Source organism: Oryx dammah, unplaced genomic scaffold (assembly GCF_014754425.2).
Source record: "Oryx dammah isolate SB20612 unplaced genomic scaffold, SCBI_Odam_1.1 HiC_scaffold_19, whole genome shotgun sequence".
Taxonomy (NCBI): domain Eukaryota; kingdom Metazoa; phylum Chordata; class Mammalia; order Artiodactyla; family Bovidae; genus Oryx; species Oryx dammah.
The window spans coordinates 35,455,254-35,472,724 of record NW_024070203.1 but is presented as its reverse complement, the minus strand read 5'-3'; the positions used below and the strand labels follow the sequence as shown (position 1 = coordinate 35,472,724).

General features: G+C 42.4%; 1 long non-coding RNA gene across 1 annotated transcript; it reads right to left on the bottom strand.

The window, feature by feature from the left end:
* Nucleotides 1–1,887: 1,887 nt before the first annotated feature.
* On the bottom strand, nt 1,888–9,546 carry LOC120878591. Its single transcript, XR_005724586.1, has 4 exons — nt 9,472–9,546; nt 4,572–4,584; nt 4,349–4,354; nt 1,888–1,910 (listed from the first exon to the last, which is right to left on the bottom strand). It is a non-coding gene; the product is annotated as an uncharacterized LOC120878591 (long non-coding RNA).
* Nucleotides 9,547–17,471: the final 7,925 nt, after the last annotated feature.

Below are 17,471 nucleotides of genomic sequence, written 5' to 3'. Positions count from 1 at the left end.
GTTGTTTAAGATTGGAATGATGACTTCATGTCAGAGATGAAACCTGATGTTTAGACGATGATATCTGAAACCAGAAGTTGGCATCTATTAGCTAGTTAGTTCTGCATGCTTATGTTTAACACGGTTTTTCAAAATATAAAGATCCCTATCATCCTCAGCTTTGTGGCTTCTACCAGAAGTTCAAGGTATCAAGAAAATGTTCCACTTGAGAGCCTGTAACTGAGGCTTCTCTGGCAGTTCATTGGTAAAGAATCTACCTGCCAGTGCAGGAAATACTGGTTTGATCCCTGATCCAGGAAGATCCCACATGTTGTGGGGCAACTAAGCCCATGTGCCACCAACTGTTGAACCTGTTACTGAGCCCACGTGCCACAGCTACTGAAGGCCATGTTCCCTAGAGCCTGTGCTCCACAACAAGAGAAACCACTGCTATGAAAAGCCACATGGCACAACTAGAGAGTAGCCCCGCTGGCCGCTACTGAAGAAAGATCTGTGCAGCAGTGCAGACTCAGCACAGCCAAAAATAAATAAATACATGATTTTTTTTTAAAAAAGAGCCTATAGCATACATTTGCACACCTAATCCATTTTGTACACGTAGTACTTTGCAAAGTGAAACAAAATGGACATTCAGGACATATTTTTGAAAGGAAGACAGGAAGAGATAGAGAGAAGTTAGAAAGGAGAAAGTCAGGAAGATAGAGAGAACAAATAGAAACCATAAGATAGTCAAGATCCAAAGTTTATCCAAAATTATATCAGTATAAGTGACCTACATAGAGTATAGTGAGTAGTAACATGAGTAAAAACATCAAAGTAGAACATTATGTTTTCTTTGTGTGTGTGTGTGTGTACTCCAAAAGATAGCAAATTCTTTTAGATTACAAAGAATTAAAAGAGTATTCTATACCTAAATGTCCACTGACAAGAGGAATGGATTTAAAAAATGTGGTACATATATACAATGGAATATTACTAAGCCATAAAAATGAATGAAATAATGCCATTTGCAGCATCGTGGGTGGACCTAGAGAGTTTTATACTGAGGGAAGTAAGTCAGACAGAAAAGGAGAACTATCACACTATATCCTTTATATGTGAAATCTAAAAAGAAATGATACAAATGAACTTACAAAACAGAAAGAGTCTCACAGATTTAGAAAACAAGCTAATGGTTGCTGCAGGGAAGGGAGAGTTAGGGAGTTTGGGAAAGGTTGGGAACATGCTGCTATATTCAAAATAGATAACCAACAAGGACTTACTGTATAGCACAGGGAACTCTACTCAATATTATGTGGCAGCCTGGATGAGACAGGGGTTGGGGGGAGAGCAGATAAAGGTGTATGTACGGCTGAGTCCCCTTGCTGTTCACCTGAAACTATCACAACATTGTTAATCATGTATACTCCATACAAAGTAAAAAGTTAAAAGTTTGAAAAAGAATATTCTGTAGAAATCCATAGCTTTAAATAATTCCACTTTCTGCAGTGAAATACTAAAATACCCTTAACATATAGGTTTTTAAATGTCACTGCAGCCATTCTGACTGGAGTGAGAGGGTACCTCCCTGTGGTTTTGATTTGCATTTCTCTGATAATGAGTGATGTTGAGCAACTTTTCATGTGTTTGTTAGCCATCTGTATGTCTTCTTTGGAGAAATGTCTGTTTAGTTCTTTGGCCCATTTTTTGATTGGGTCATTTATTTTTCTGGAATTGAGCTGCAGGAGTTGCTTGTATATTTTTGAGATTAATTCTTTGGCTGCTATACAAAAGTCTACAAGAAATAAATGCTGGAGAGGGTGTGGAGAAAAGGGAACCCTCTTACACTGTTGGTGGGAATGCAAACTAGTACAGCCACTATGGAGAACAATGTGGAGATTCCTTAACAAACTGGAAATAGAACTGCCATACTATCCAGCAGTCCCACTGCTGGGCATACACACTGAGGAAACCAGAATTGAAAGAGACACGTGTACTCCAATGTCCATCGCAGCACTGTTTATAATAGCCAGGACATGGAAGCAACCTAGATGTCCATCAGCAGATGAATGGATAAGAAAGCTGTGGTACATATACACAATGGAGTATTACTCAGCCATTAAAAAGAATACATTTGAATCAGTTATAATGAGGTGGATGAAACTGGAGCCTATTACACAGAGTGAAGTAAGCCAGGAAGAAAAACACCAACACAGTATACTAACACATATATATGGAAATTAGAAAGATGGTAACAATAACCCTGTATGCGAGACAGCAAAAGAGAAACAGATGTATAGAACAGTCTTTTGGACTCTGTGGGAGAGGGCGAGGGTGGGATGATTTGGGAGAATGGCATTGAAACATGTATAATATCATATATGAAATGAATCACCAGTCCAGGTTTGATGCATGTTACAGGATGCTCGGGGCTGGTGCACTGGGATGACCCAGAGGGATGGGATGGGGAGGGAGGTGGGAGGGGGGTTCAGGATGGGGAACACATGTACACCCATGGCAGATTCATATTGATGTATGGCAAAACCAATACAATATTGTAAAGTAATTAGCCTCCAATTAAAATAAATAAATTTATATTTTTAAAATGTCATTGCAAATGTGTTATAAAGAATTTCAAGTGGTACCAGACACATTGCTACAACCTAGAAGTTTAACATATACACACAACTATATATGAAATAAATAGCCCACAAGGACCAACAGGGAACTATACTGACTATTCTGTAATACCTATAAAGGAAAAGAATCTTTTAAAAGAAACAATATAGGTAGTTATAGATATGCCTCCCTCATGGCTCAGATAATAAAGAATCTGCCTGCAATTCAGGAGATGTGGGTTCAGTGCCTGGGTCAGGAAGGTCTCCTGGAGAAGAAAATGGCAATCCACTCCAGTATTCTTGCCTGGGAATCACATGGACAGAGGACCCTGGTGGGCTATAGTCCATGGAGTTGCAAAGAGTCAGACATGACCAAGCAACTAAACAATGATGATGAACTAGCATGACAACAAGAAACTTTTGAAAACTAAAATCTTAAAGATCCCTCACACTTCAATGGGATTTTTCTCCAGGAATCCCAGCAGGTTCTCAGAGTAAAGGTCTGAGAAAGATCCCTTCCTGGCTCTGGGAAGAAGGATCATTGGGAAAGACCCTCACACCAAAAGCCTATTTACTCCCATTCCCAGAACCCAATAAAACATGTTTGGCTTTCAACCAAAAATTTCAAAGCATGCTTTTTGAAAAAACACAGTCTGAAGAGACATAGTAATCATTGAAACCAGACTCACATATGACACAGATATTCACATTACCGGGCGAGAAATTTACGATAAATAGGTTAATATATTAAGGGCTCTCATGGAAATAGTAGATAACATGCACAAATAGGTAATTGTGATACTGTGATTGGTATTAAGACATACACATTCCTCTTCCCCAGTGCTGGCACAGAGTTCCTAAAACTCTCGTAACTCCTAAGTGATGAGCGATAAAGATAAAGTGGGTGTCCTAGTATTCACCTGACAAGTCCCTTTCACTCACATCTGAGTTTAGATTAATGCGGGGACTTTTGGAAAGTCCCCGAGGGTCCAGGCTGGTTGCCAGGGGAACCAATCATGATTACAGGGCTGGAACTTTCAACCTCTGGGAAGGGAAGAGTGGCTGGAGGCGGAATCAGTCACCAATGGCCAGTGATACAATCAATCATGCCTATGTAATGAAGTTTCTGTAAAACCTGAAGGACAGGCTTCAGAAAGTGTCCCTGTTGGTGAATGCTTTCCATGGCTGGAAGATGGGCACCCCCAGTCCCAAGGGCACAGAAGCGCCTGCACTCAGAACCTTTCCCACCTCTACTCAATTCATCTCTTCTTCTGGCTCTTCATCTGTAACCTTTATAAAATACTTTATAATAAACTTAAATGTGTAAGTGTTTCTCTGACTTCTGTAGGGCTTCCCTGGTGGCTCAGATGGTAAAGAATCTGCCTGCAATCTAGTAGAACCAGGTTCAATCCCTGGGTCGGGAAGATCCTCTGGAAAAGAAAATGGCAACCCACTCCAGTATTCTTGCCTGGAGAATCCCATGGACAGAGGAGCCTGGCGGGCTACAGGCCATGGGGTCACAAAAGAGTCAAACACAACTGCACAACTAACACTTTCACTTCACTTTCACTTTATAACAAACTCATAAATGTAAGTCAATGTTTCTCGGACTTCTGTGAGCCATTCCAGCAAATTAATCAAACTGAAAAAAGGAGGCATGGGAACTTCCTATTTCAAGCCAGTAGGTCAGAAACACTGGTGACAACCTGTGCTTACAACTGGCATCTGAAGCGGGGTCGGTCTTATGGGACTGAGCCCTAACCTGTAGAATCAGATGCTAGCTCCAGGTGCATAGTGTCAGAACTGTGTCTATTTATAAGACACTCAGTCAGTGTCCACTGAGAACTGGAAAACTGCTCTATGTGGGGATAAAACACACACACACACACATCTGATGTTGGAAACGTTATGAGTGTAGAAGTCCTCCCAATGCAGTTGGTGGTGTTGGAAAACACTCATCAGAGTGATGCAAACAGAAAGATGGAAACTCTAAGAAAGAATCAAAAAAAAAAAAAGATAGAACTTAAAGCACCTTAACAGAAATGAATGTCTTTGGTGGGCTCATTAGTAGACTAGATATAGCCAAAGAAAGAATCAATGAAATTAAAGATGGATTGATACAACCTAGAGGAGTAAGATGGGGTGGAGGGTGGGAGTTGGGAGGGAGGGAAAATATGTTCACCCATGGAGAGAGCTGACAGAATGTGGTCCACTGGAGAAGGGAATGGCAAACCACTTCAGTATTCTTGCCTTGAGAACCCCATGAACAGTATGAAAAGGCAAAATGATAGGATACTGAAAGAGGTACTCCCCAGGTCAGTAGGTGCCCAGTACGCTACTGGAGGTCAGTGGAGAAATAACTCCAGAAAGAATGAAGGGATGGAGCCAAAGCAAAAACAATACCCAGCTGTGGATGTGACTGGTGATAGAAGCAAGGTCCGATGCTGTAAAGAGCAATATTGCATAGGAACCTGGAATGTCAGGTCCATGAATCAAGGCAAATTGGAAGTGGTCAAACAGGAGATGGCAAAAGTGAACGTTGACATTCTAGGAATCAGAGAATTAAAATGGACTGGAATGGGTGAATTTAACTCAGATAACCATTATATCTACTACTGCTGGCAGGAATCGCTCAGAAGAAATGGAGTAGCCATCATGGTCAACAAAAGAGTCCTAAATGCAGTACTTGGATGCAACCTCAAAAATGACAGAATCATCCCTGTTCATTTCCAAGGCAAAACATTCAATATCACAGTAATCCAAGTCTATGCCCCAACCAGTAATGCTGAAGAAGCTGAAGTTGAACGGTTCTATGAAGACCTACAAGACCTTTTAGAACTAACACCCGAAAAAGATGTCCTTTTCATTATAGGGGACTGGAATGCAAAAGGAGGAAGTCAAGAAACACCTGGAGTAACAGGCAAATTTGGCTTTGGAATGCAGAATGAAACAGGGCAAAGATGAATAGAGTTTTGCCAAGAAAATGCACTGGTCATAGCAAACACTCTCTTCCAACAACACAAGAGAAGACTCTACACATGGACATCACCAGATGGTCAACACCAAAATCAGATTGATTATATTCTCTGCAGCAAAAGATGGAGAAGCTCGATACAGTCAACAAAAACAAGACCAGGAGCTGACTGTGGCTCAGATCATGAACTCCTTATTACCAAATTCAGACTGAAATTGAAGAAAGTAGGGAAAACCGCTAGACCATTCAGGTATGACCTAAATCAAATCCCTTATGATTATACAGTGGAAGTGAGAAATAGATTTAAAGGCCTAGATCTGATAGATAGAGTGCCAGATAAACTATGGAATGAGATTCGTGACATTGTACAGGAGGCAAGGATCAAGACCATCCCCATGGAAAAGAAATGCAAAAAAGCAAAATGGCTGTCTGAGGAAGCCTTACAAATAGCTGTGAAAAGAAGAGAAGGGAAAAGCCAAGGAGAAAAGGAAAGATATAAGCATCTGAATGCAGAGTTCCAAAGAATAGCAAGAAGAGATAAGAAAGCCTTCTTCAGTGATCAATGCAAAGAAATAAAGGAAAATAACAGAATGGGCAAGACTAGAGATCTCTTCAAGAAAATTAGAGATACCAAGGGAACATTTCATGCAAAGATGGGCTCGATAAAGGACAGAAATGGTATGGACCTAACAGAAGCAGAAGATATTAAGAAGAGATGGAAAGAATACACAGAAGGACTGTACAAAAAAGATCTTCATGACCCAGATAATCATGATGGTGTGATGACTCACCTAGAGCCAGACATCCTGGAATGTGAAGTCAAGTGGGCCTTAAAAAGCATCACTATGAACAAAAAGTTAGTGGAGGTGATGGAATTCCAGTTGAGCAATTTCAAATCCTGAAAGATGATGCTGTGAAAGTGCTGCACTCAATATGCCAACAAATTTGGAAAACTCAGCAGTGGCCACAGGACTGGAAAAGGTCCGTTTTCATTCCAATCCCAAAGAAAGGCAATGCCAAAGAATGCTCAAACTACCACACAATTGCACTCATCTCACATACTAGTAAAGTAACGCTCAAAATTCTCTCCAAGCCAGGCTTCACCAATAGGTGAACAGTGAACTTCCAGATGTTCAAGCTGGTTTTAGAAAAGGCAGAGGAACCAGAGATCAAATTGCCAACATCCGCTGGATCGTCAAAAAAAGCAAGAGAGTTCCAGAAAACATCTATTTCTGCTTTATTGACTATGCCAAAGCCTTGACTCTGTGGATCACAATAAACTGTGGAAAATTCTGAAAGAGATGGGAATACCAGACCACCTGACCTGCCTCTTGAGAAATCTGTATGCAGGTCAGGAAGCAACAGTTAGAACTGGACATGGAACAACAGACTGGTTCCAAATAGGAAAAGGAGTACGTCAAGGCTGTATATTGTCATCCTGCTTATTTAACTTCTATGCAGAGTACATCATGAGAAACGCTGGGCTGGAAGAAGCACAAGCTGGAATCAAGATTGCTGAGAGAAATATCAATAACCTCAGATATGCAGATGACACCACCCTTATGGCAGAAAGTGAAGAGGAGCTAAAAAGCCTCTTGATGAAAGTGAAAGAGGAGAGTGAAAAAATTGGCTTAAAGCTCAACATTCAGAAAATGAAGATCATGGCATCTGGTCCCATCACTTCATGGGAAATAGATGGGGAAACAGTGGAAACAGTGTCAGACTTTATTTTTGGGGGCTCCAAAATCACTGCATATGGTGACTGCAGCCATGAAATTAAAAGACACTTACTCCTTGGAAGAAAAGTTATGACCAATCTAGATAGCATATTCAAAAGCAGAGACATTACTTTACTGACTAAGGTCCGTCTAGTCAAGGCTATGGTTTTTCCAGTAGTCATGTATGGGTGTGAAAGTTGGACTGTGAAGAAGGCTGAGCACCGAAGAATTGATGCTTTTGAACTGTGGTGTTGGAGAAGACTCTTGAGAGTCCCTTGGACTGCAAGGAGATCCAACCAGTCCATTCTGAAGGAGATCAACCCTGGGATTTCTTGGGAAGGAATGATGCTAAAGCTGAAGCTCCAGTACTTTGGCCACCTCATGTGAAGAGTTGACTCATTGGAAAAGACTCTGATGCTAGGAGGGGTTGGGGGCAGGAGAAGAAGGGGATGACAGAGGATAAGATGGCTGGATGGCATCACTGACTTGACGGACGCGAGTCTGAATAAACTCCGGGAGTTTGTGATGGACAGGGAGGCCTGGAGTGCTGTGATTCATGGGGTCTCAAAGAGTCGGACACACGACTAAGCAACTGAACTGAACTGAATGGATGATTCATATTGATGTATGGCAGAAACCAACACAATATGTGAAGCAATTATCCTCCAATTAAAAATAAATTGATTTTTAAAAGACAATTCAATGGAGAGTTCCCAAATTGAAATGCAAAGAGGAAAAGATGAGGGGAGAAAACAGAACAGAACATTAAACAACTGTGGGGCAATTTCAAATGTATATCATATGCACAACTGGAATACCAGAAGGTAAAGAAAGAGCTTCTTATTCCTAATTTTCCAAAAGTTTCTTTTGCTAGGATTAAAAGACTCTCTCTTCTGGATTCTTGCTGAAGCAATAAGAAGGTGTTGCATGATAATATGCTTTGGCAATTCCCCTTTTGGGCATGGACCCCTTCCCTTCACCTGATATTTATCTGTTTGTATTACCTCCCTTCCTACATAAAAATGCAAATTTGGATTCTGATGGCATATGTGTATGTCAGTTGCTCAGTCATGTCCAGCTCTTTGTGACTCCTTGGACTCTTGCCCACAAGACTCCTCTGTCCGTGGCATTTTTCAGGCAAGAATACTGGAGTGGGTTCCCGTTCCCTTCTCCAGGGGATCTTCCCAACCCAAGGGTTGAACCCTGGCTTCCTGCATTGCAGGCAAATTCTTTACCATCTGAGTCATACTGCCTGTGAATATAGTCACTTTGCCGTCTTGATGGATGCATCACCAGAAAATCTAAGGTTCTCTGAACAAACCTTCCATGTCCCACAGATCTGGACCTAGCAACCCAGCACCACTGCTCTCTGCTCACTCCTGACCAGTGACAGCTGTCAACCTGGATACTCATACAAGCCCTATCCAGACTTTTATTTTTTTAAATAGCACATGAAATCAGATATGTACTACTTACTCTTAAATTTTTCATCATGATGAGAAGTGTTATGTTTGTATTACATTAAAAATTATGTTTCCAAAAACTCTTATGATGATTGAGAAGTGCTTCTCACAATTGATCCAGGGCTTTAAAAAGCAGGGAAGCAAATTGTGCAGGATCATAACTACATACAGGGAAACTTAAAACAATTTAAAGTCATATGGAGAAAAGCTTATGTTCGTAAGCCTTCACAGGTAATGTGACCATGGTGATGATTTTTTACATCTCTCTCCTGTGTCTCTCAAATGGTAATGAGGATATCATACATGCTAGTGGAGTCCACTCCGATCCCTTTTGCCCTGATACGCCCACTCTAGCTGTTGCAAGGGATTCCTAGCAGCTGATACTTGGAATCTTCACCCCAGGCTCCTTCCTGCCTGACTGAACCAATCCACATAGTCAGGGCCTGGGTTTGTTTGATTCAGGGTAGAAAGAGTGGTGTGTGTGTGCGTGCTCAGTCATATCCAACTGTTTGTGATCCCCATGGACTGTAGCCTGCCCGGCTCCTCTGTCCATAGGATTTTTCAGGCAAGAGTACTGGAGTGGGCTATAAAAAGAAACACGTTTGAATCAGTTCTAATGAGATGGATGAACCTAGAGCCTATTATACATACTGAAGTTAGAAAGAGAAAGACAAATATCATATATTAAGATATATATATGGAATCTAGAAAGACTGTACTGACAATCCTATGTGCAAGGCAGCGAAGGAGACACAGACAATAAAGAACAAACTTTTGGATGCAGTAGGGGAAGGAGAGGGTGGGAGGATTTGAGAGAATAGCAATGAAACACACACATTACCATATACAAAATAGATAGGCAGTGGAAGTTTCATGTACGACACAGGGAGCTCCAGCCCAGTGCTCTGTGACAACCTAGAGGGGTGGGAGGGGGTGTAAGAGGGAGGGGACACATGCATACCTATGGCTGTTTCATGTTGATGTATGGCAAAAACCATCACAATATTGTAAAGTAATTATCCTACAATTAAAAAAAAAAAAACCTAGTGGGATACCATTCTACAACTATTAAAAAAAAAAAAAGAATACTGGAGTGGGAGAGGGAGATAGAAAGAGAGGGTGGGGTAGGGGGGCTCCCTGTGTCTGTTCTTATAAGGGCACTAATCTCATTCATGGGAGCAGCACCCTCCTGACCTAGTCACCTCCCAAAGGCCCCACTTCCAACATCATCACATTTGGGAGAAGTCAGAATTTCAACATACGAATTGGGAGCCAGGAGAGACACACTCAGTCCCTAAAACACTATCTCACTACATGTTGCTGTTCTCAGCAGCCTGTCTTTAATTCCTCTCTCACCATGACACACACTCCCTGGCTGGTCTCCTAAGGGCAAAAGAAACAAAAGAAAAATAAATGGGACCTAATTAACCTAAAAACATTGCACAGAAAAGGAAACCACTGACTAAACAAAAAGTCAACCTACTGAATAAGAGAAAATATTTGCAAATGATATGACCGATAAGGGATTAATCACTCAGTCATGTTCAACTCTTTGTGACCCCATGGACCCCAGAGGAGTCAACCATGCTCCTCTGTCCATGGGATTCTCCAGGCAAGAATACTGGAGTGGGTTGCCATGCCCTCCTCCAGGGAATTTTCCCCAACCAGGGATCCTAAATGAGTCTCTTCCATCTCTTGCATTGCAGGAGGATTTTTTTTTTTACTGCTGAGTCACTAGGGAAACCCAAGAGATTAATACCCAAAACACTTAAGCCACTTATGCAATTCAATATATTTTTTTTAAATCTGATTTTAAGAAATGGTTGGAAAACCTAAGTAGACATCTTTCCAAAGAAGATACACAGATGTCCAAGAGGCACATGGAAAGCTATTCAGCATCACAAACCATCAGAGAAATGCAGATCAGGACCACAGTGAGATATTACCTTATACCTGTCAGAATGGCTATCATCAAAAAGTCACTCTGGGTGTGAGCAAACTGCTATTTTTCTTTGGGGACAGAAGGTCTCTTTAAGGCTAAAATTCATGAGTAGATGTTGTATCCCTGTGAGGTGGTTGCAGAAGGAGAACAAAGCAGCAAGATCAGGTACATATTGCCACAAAGTAGAACCTCCAGGGAACTTTATATTATCCAGATCACCCTCCAGGATTTGTGAGAAATTGGAAGATTCTCAGCAAAACTCTGAGGCATTACTGCTCAAAAGAATTGTCTTTCTTCCCAAGTGAAGGCAAAAAGGTAATAGGTAATTTGTCAATTGGATACCTAGGAATGCACTGCATCAATCAGTTACAATAGAGAATTTACTTCTGATGGGAACTGTTGTTGTTTAGTCGCTTGGTCGCGTCCGACTCCTTACAACCCATGGACTGCAACACGTCAGGCTTTCTTGTCCTTCACCATCTCCCAGAGTTTGCTCAAACTTATATACATTATGTCAGTGATGCTATCCAACCATCTTATCCTCTGTCTCCCCCTTCTCCCCCTGCCCTCAATCTTTCCCAGCATCAGGGTCTTTTCCAATGAGTCGGGTCTTAGCATCATGTGGCCAAAGTATTGGAGCTTCAGCATCAGTCCTTCCAATTAAATATTCAGGGTTGATCTTCTTTTAGAGGTCCAATCTGGTTGTAAGAAAATTAGCTTTGTGGATTTCCAAGGTCCCCATCATGACCACTGATGTGCTAACCTCCTTTGGTCAGGTGGGTCTGCTTAGTTAGAAAAGGGCACAAGAGAGGACTATGGTTTTTAACCATAAAATCAGCTGGAATCCCTGCAGAGGGTACACTCTCAAACTCTTTAGATAACTAGTATCCCATTTCTCATTTTTCCCCCCTAGAGTAAAAGAATAATTTTGAAACAATCTAAACAGCTCAGTTTACAGCTCAGACAATTCAAACAGTTCAAACATCCCAAACAACCTTCAGGGCTAATAACAGCCAGTTCTAAAGGAACAGCTAGTTTCCAGAGGAGCCGAGTTGGGCTTTTCAGGCAATTCCTATAGGTCAGCTCCTCTTCCAAAGGAACAGCTGAACAGCTGAATGGGAATGGTTTTAGTGAAACATATACTGCAAAAATCAGACCAGGGATGTCCCTGGTGGTCCAATGGTTAAGAATCCGCCTGCCAATGCAGGGGACACAGGTTAGATCCCTGGTCCAGGATAATCTCACATGACTCAGAGCAACTAATCTCCTGCCCCAAGACTACTGAAGCTGGAGTAGCCTAGAGCCAGTGCTCCAGAGCAAGAGAAGCTGCGGCAATGAGAAGCCTGCTGACCACAACTACAGAAAGCCCACGTGCAGCAATGAAGACCCAGCACAGCCAAAAATAAATAATAAAAGAAAAAAAAAATCAGACCAAAGTACCAAACAAGTACACTCATACAGAAGGATTGCACCCGGAAAAAAAAAACCAGAACCTTAAAGATCCCAAATTAAGCCCAGAGAGCTTCAAACGCAAAGAGGGTGGGGGCTGGGATGAAGGAGAAAGACTTACCTTCAAGCTTCAGGGTCCTTGAGAGAAGCCGAGAGCTTGATGGGCTCCACGTGGCTCCCGGACCTTCTTGTTCACCAGCCCGGCACCCTCAGGGGTCTTCTCTGGACCCCACGTGGGCCACCAGGATGAAGGCTTGAAGTGGACAGACTGTCCGATGCTTCTCAAGCAAAGAGGGTCTTATTCGGGACCCACAGAGTCTTGCAACTTGGGGTCTGCAACCACAGCACGTCCCTGCAGGCAAAGGGAGATTTTTTAGAGGGGGAAAGAAGTGGGGAGGGATTCAGTAAGCACATGGCTTGTCTTTGGCTGAGTCTTTCCTGTCTGGCTCCGCTACTGTCACAGGGCGTGAGAGCCCCGCCTGCGGGTCTCCTGGAGCTATTTCACTAAGGTTTCTACTAATCTTTTACATCTTCATCTGCGGTATGATTTATATTTAGTGTTAGTCGCTAAGTGGTGTCTGACTCTGCGATCCCATGAACTGCAACCCGCCAGGCTTGCCTGTCTTTCACCATCTCCCTGAGTTTGCTCAAACTCATATCCATTGAGTCGGTGATGCGGTCCAACCATCTCATCCTCTGTCTTCTCCAGCCCTCAGTCTTTCCCAGCATCAGAATCTTTTCCAGTGAGTCCACTCTTCATATCAGGTGCCCAAAGTATTGGTGCTTCTGCTTCAACATCAGTCCTTCCAATGAATATTCAGGGTTCATTTCCTTTAGGATTGACTGGTTTGAACTCCTTGCTGTCCTAGGGACTCTCAAGAGTCTTCTCCAGCACTACAGCTCAAAAACACCAATTCTTCAGTGCTCTGCCTTCTTCATGGTCCAGCTCTCACATCTATACATAACTACTGGAAAAACCATAGCTTTGACTAAGTGGACATTTACCAGCAAAATAATGTTTCTGCTTTTTAATGTGCTGTCGAGGTTGTCATTGCTTTTCTTCTAAGAGCAAGCATCTTTTAATTTCATGGCTGCAGTCACCATCTGCAGTGATTTTGGAGCCCAAGAAAATGAAATCTGCCACTGTTTCCGTTTTTCCCCATCTATTTGACGTGAAGTGATGGGACCAGATCCTATGATCTTAGTTTTTGGAATGTTGAGTTTTAAGTCACCTTTTCCACTCTTTTCTTTCATCTTCCTCAAGAGGCTCTTTAGTTCCTCTTCACTTTCTGCCATTAGGGTGGTATTATCTGCATATCTGAGGTTGTTGCTATTTCTCTGGGGAATTTTGATTCCAGATTGTTGCTACTCATCACCAAGTCCTGGCAATTTGGTGCCCCAGGTATCTCTACATCTACCCCTTCCTACATCCAGACCTTTATCCTTAACTGCCACCACCCTTGGGCAGGCTCTTATCCTCCCAGCTGGAGTTCTATAAGAGCTTTTTGCACTATCTCCCTGTCTCCTTAAATACCATCCTTCCCTCAAGACCACCATGCTGGCTCCTTGAAAAAGCAATTTCAAAACCATCCCAGTCCCTTGCAAAAACAAACTAAAAAAACAAACAGAACAAAATAAACCTCACAAATGGTATCACAGTGACAACAGGGAAAGTTCACACACCTTAGCCAGACACTCAAGATTTTCCTGATATATTTTGGCATTTCTCAGACACAACCTCTGACCACTTTTAGCACATTCATCTGAAACCTGTTACGTTTCCTGGGAGGGAATCCGGGATCTCCACATTTAACAAGCATCCCAGATGTAAACTGGGAACCTTCATGTCTACCCTCTTGAGTCATTTTCCATCACTCTCTGCAGCAAAAATGGTGTTTCCCAACACTGGATGCTTGGTAAAATCACCTAGGGGAATTATTTTGTTAAATAGCAGCACCTAGGCATCTCCAGATGAATTAAAGAAGACTATCTAGGAATTAGGGGCTTCCCTGGTGGCTCAGTGGTAAAGAATCCACCTGCCAATGCAGGAGACACAGGTTCGATCACTAGTTTGGGAAGATTCCCTGGAGAAGGAAATGGCAACTCATCCCAGTATTCTTGCCTGGAAAATCCTATGGACAGAGGAGCCTGGCGGGTTGCAGTCCATCAGGTCGCAAAGAGTCAGACACAACTTTAGTTTCTACTAAAGAGCAATATCTGGGAATGAAGTCCAGGGATTGTTATTTTTCAGAAAGTCCCCGAGTAATCTGATATGGACCCAGGACCAAGAACCACTGGTAGCATTTAGGGTTGAGCTGTTCAGAAAAGTACCCTCACATCTATGATGTGTCTCATCTCCATTCCTCTACCCACAACCCTCCTCACCTAGATGGACCTGTGCCCAGATGTCTGCTGAACCAATTCCTCTTTATCCCTCAGGACTAGCCATAGGTACTGCTGACAATCCCCCACAGTGTCCTCCACTCCCTGCCACAGGGTGGATTTGGTCCATTCTCTCTGGGCTCCTATAACATCAAGTAAATATCTCTACTATTGTGGTAAGTTATGTAGTACATAATATTATAATAATTCTGTCTCCTCCAAATAAGTTTTGGTGCTCAGTCACTCAGTCGTATCTGACTCTGCGAGCCCATGGACTATAGCCTCCTAGGTTCCTCTATCCATGGGATTCTCCAGGCAAGAATACTGGAGTGGGTTGCCATTTCTTCCTCCAGAGAATCTTCCCCACTGAAGGATCAAACCTGCATCTCTTATGTCTCCTGCATTGGCAGGTGGGTTCTTTATCACTAGTGTTACCTAGAAAGTCCAAATAAGTTTTGAGCTAAAGGCAAAGCCCATAAGCCATATATCTTGCATCCTTCTGAACTTAGCAGTATCTGGCATATCTTTGTTGTTTTGTTTAATCACTAAGTCATATCCAACTCTTTTTCGATACCATAGACGGTAGCCCACCGGGCTCCTCTAACGATGGAATTTCTTAGCAAGAATACTGGAGTGGGTTGCCCTTTCCTTCTCCAGGGGATCTTCCCAACCCAGGGATCGCACCTGTGTCATCTTCTGTATTGGCAGGCAGATTCTTTACTGCTGAGCCACCAGGAAAGCCCCTTCTATCATATAGTAGGCAGTGAATGAATGATTGTGGATTGAATAAACAAATGAATGGAAAAAATGAAGGGACTAATCTTTTTGATAAAATAGTAGGTGAGTCATCTGTCTGGACTAAGAGGCCTGGGGTGAAGTTGCTCTGTCGTGTCTGACTCTGTGACCCTATGGAGTATATAGCCCACTAGGCTCAGGGTGAATTTAAAGTATTGGAAAGAGGAGGATATTTGGGACTATGCTTGTGAATCACCAAGAGATGAATCAGGAAAGTGAATTTGCATATATATTCAAGTAAAATACAGGAGTAGAATTCTTTATTGTTCTTAAAATATTGGTTTAGCCATGCAATTCATTCTATGTGCAAGTATTGTTAAGTGTTATAAGACTGTATGTATGTATTTAGCTGAGACCCAAAGAGGACTTAGTTACTGTTGTAATGGATTTATCTGTCCTTTACACCTTAGTGTAAATAAAAGCTTTGAAGTTAGGAGAAGGGTGCCATCTACCGATAAAATGAAGAATAACAGTGACTTGACAGCTTCAGTGATTTCTTATTTTTACACTGCTCCTAGGAATTGTCTCACCTAATTTCATACTCTGTCCACTGCATATTTAATCAAGTCTTTTTCTAGATTATTTTAAGCACATCGCTATTTAGGAAAACATTACACCACCTCCATACATACCCCATGACTATTTTTAAATGTTGTTCACATCTTTTTTAAAATTTTAGTGTGGGGTTTTTTTTTCCCTAATGTCCTTAATCGAAATTTTTAAAATAGAAATTAGTGGATAGCACAGCTGCAAAGTCTGGAAAGTTATTTATCTTTAACAAACAAACAAAAGACACCACTGATTTTGTTCATAGATTCCAGGGGAAAAAGAATTTTTGACACAAGGCAAGGGCCAGATGTGTTCACCTTATTTAATACAAATGAAAACAATGTGCAGCTAAATGCATCACTGGCACCTCTGCAAGAAGGCATCCCTGGCCTGGCACTGCAGTCCTCTCCGTGCACCGTGCATCATGGAGCTGATGAGTTCACACAGACAGTGGAGAGATGGTCACCTGCAACCCACTCTTTAGGTCCTGTACCCATTGAATGGATAATATTCTGTACATCACACAAGGTATTTTTTCAAAAGCCTTCCTCGTACACAAGAGACATAGTTATCACTCAGAGTGGAGGCAGAACCAGATAGTGAGGCTGTTTCACGACCTTCCTGCTCAGATCCCCTGAAAGTTCAAATGCAAGCTGTTATTGCTGCTGCTTAGTTGCCCAGTCACGCCTGACTCTTTTGCAACGCCATGGTAGCCCACCAGGCTCCTCTGTCCATCGAATGTCCAAAGCAAGGATCCTGGGGTGGGTTGCCGTTTCCTTCTCCAGGGGATCTTCCCAACCCAGAGATCAAACCCACATCTCCCGCATTGGCAGGGGGCTTCTTTATCACTAATCCACCAGTGAAGCCCTTCAAACATAGGTAGAAATAGGATTTATTGAGCAGTTTCTATATGCCAGTCACTGAGCTTTTTACCTTATAGATGGTGTATTGTTTAATCAGTTGGTCCCCTGGTGGCTCAGACAGTAAAGAGTCCACCTGCCAGTACAGGAGATGTGGGTTTGATCCCTGGGTCAATATGTGGTTTTGATACCTGGAGTAGGAAATGGCAACCCACTCCAGTATTCTTGTCTGGAAAATTTCATGGGCAAAGGAACCTGGTGGTTACAGTCCACGGTGTCACAGAGAGTCGGACACGACTGAGTGACTGGGCACACACGCCAGTACGGGGAATGTGGGTTTGATCCCTGGGTTGAGAAGATCCCCTGGAGAAGGGAAAGGCTACCCACCCCAGGATCCTTGGCCTGGAGAATCCCACGGCCAGACACACCTGGTGGACTACTGTCTGTGAGGTCACGAAGAGTCGGACACAACTAAACGACTAACAATTTTGTTGTTTAATCAAAACATTCCTGTGAGGTAGATATTATACACAATTTAATGATGGAGGAAAGAGACTAAAGAAACAGAAGCTTACACCAGCTGGTAGGTCTAGTAAGCTGTTGAAATTGCAAAGCTAACCTCTTTGACCCTCAAATCTATTTCCTTTTCTCTCACCAGGGCTGTGAGGAAGACAATGTAGCCAAGAACAATGGTTACAGGCAACATCAAAAGGGACACTAATCCTTACAAGGAGGAGGCAGA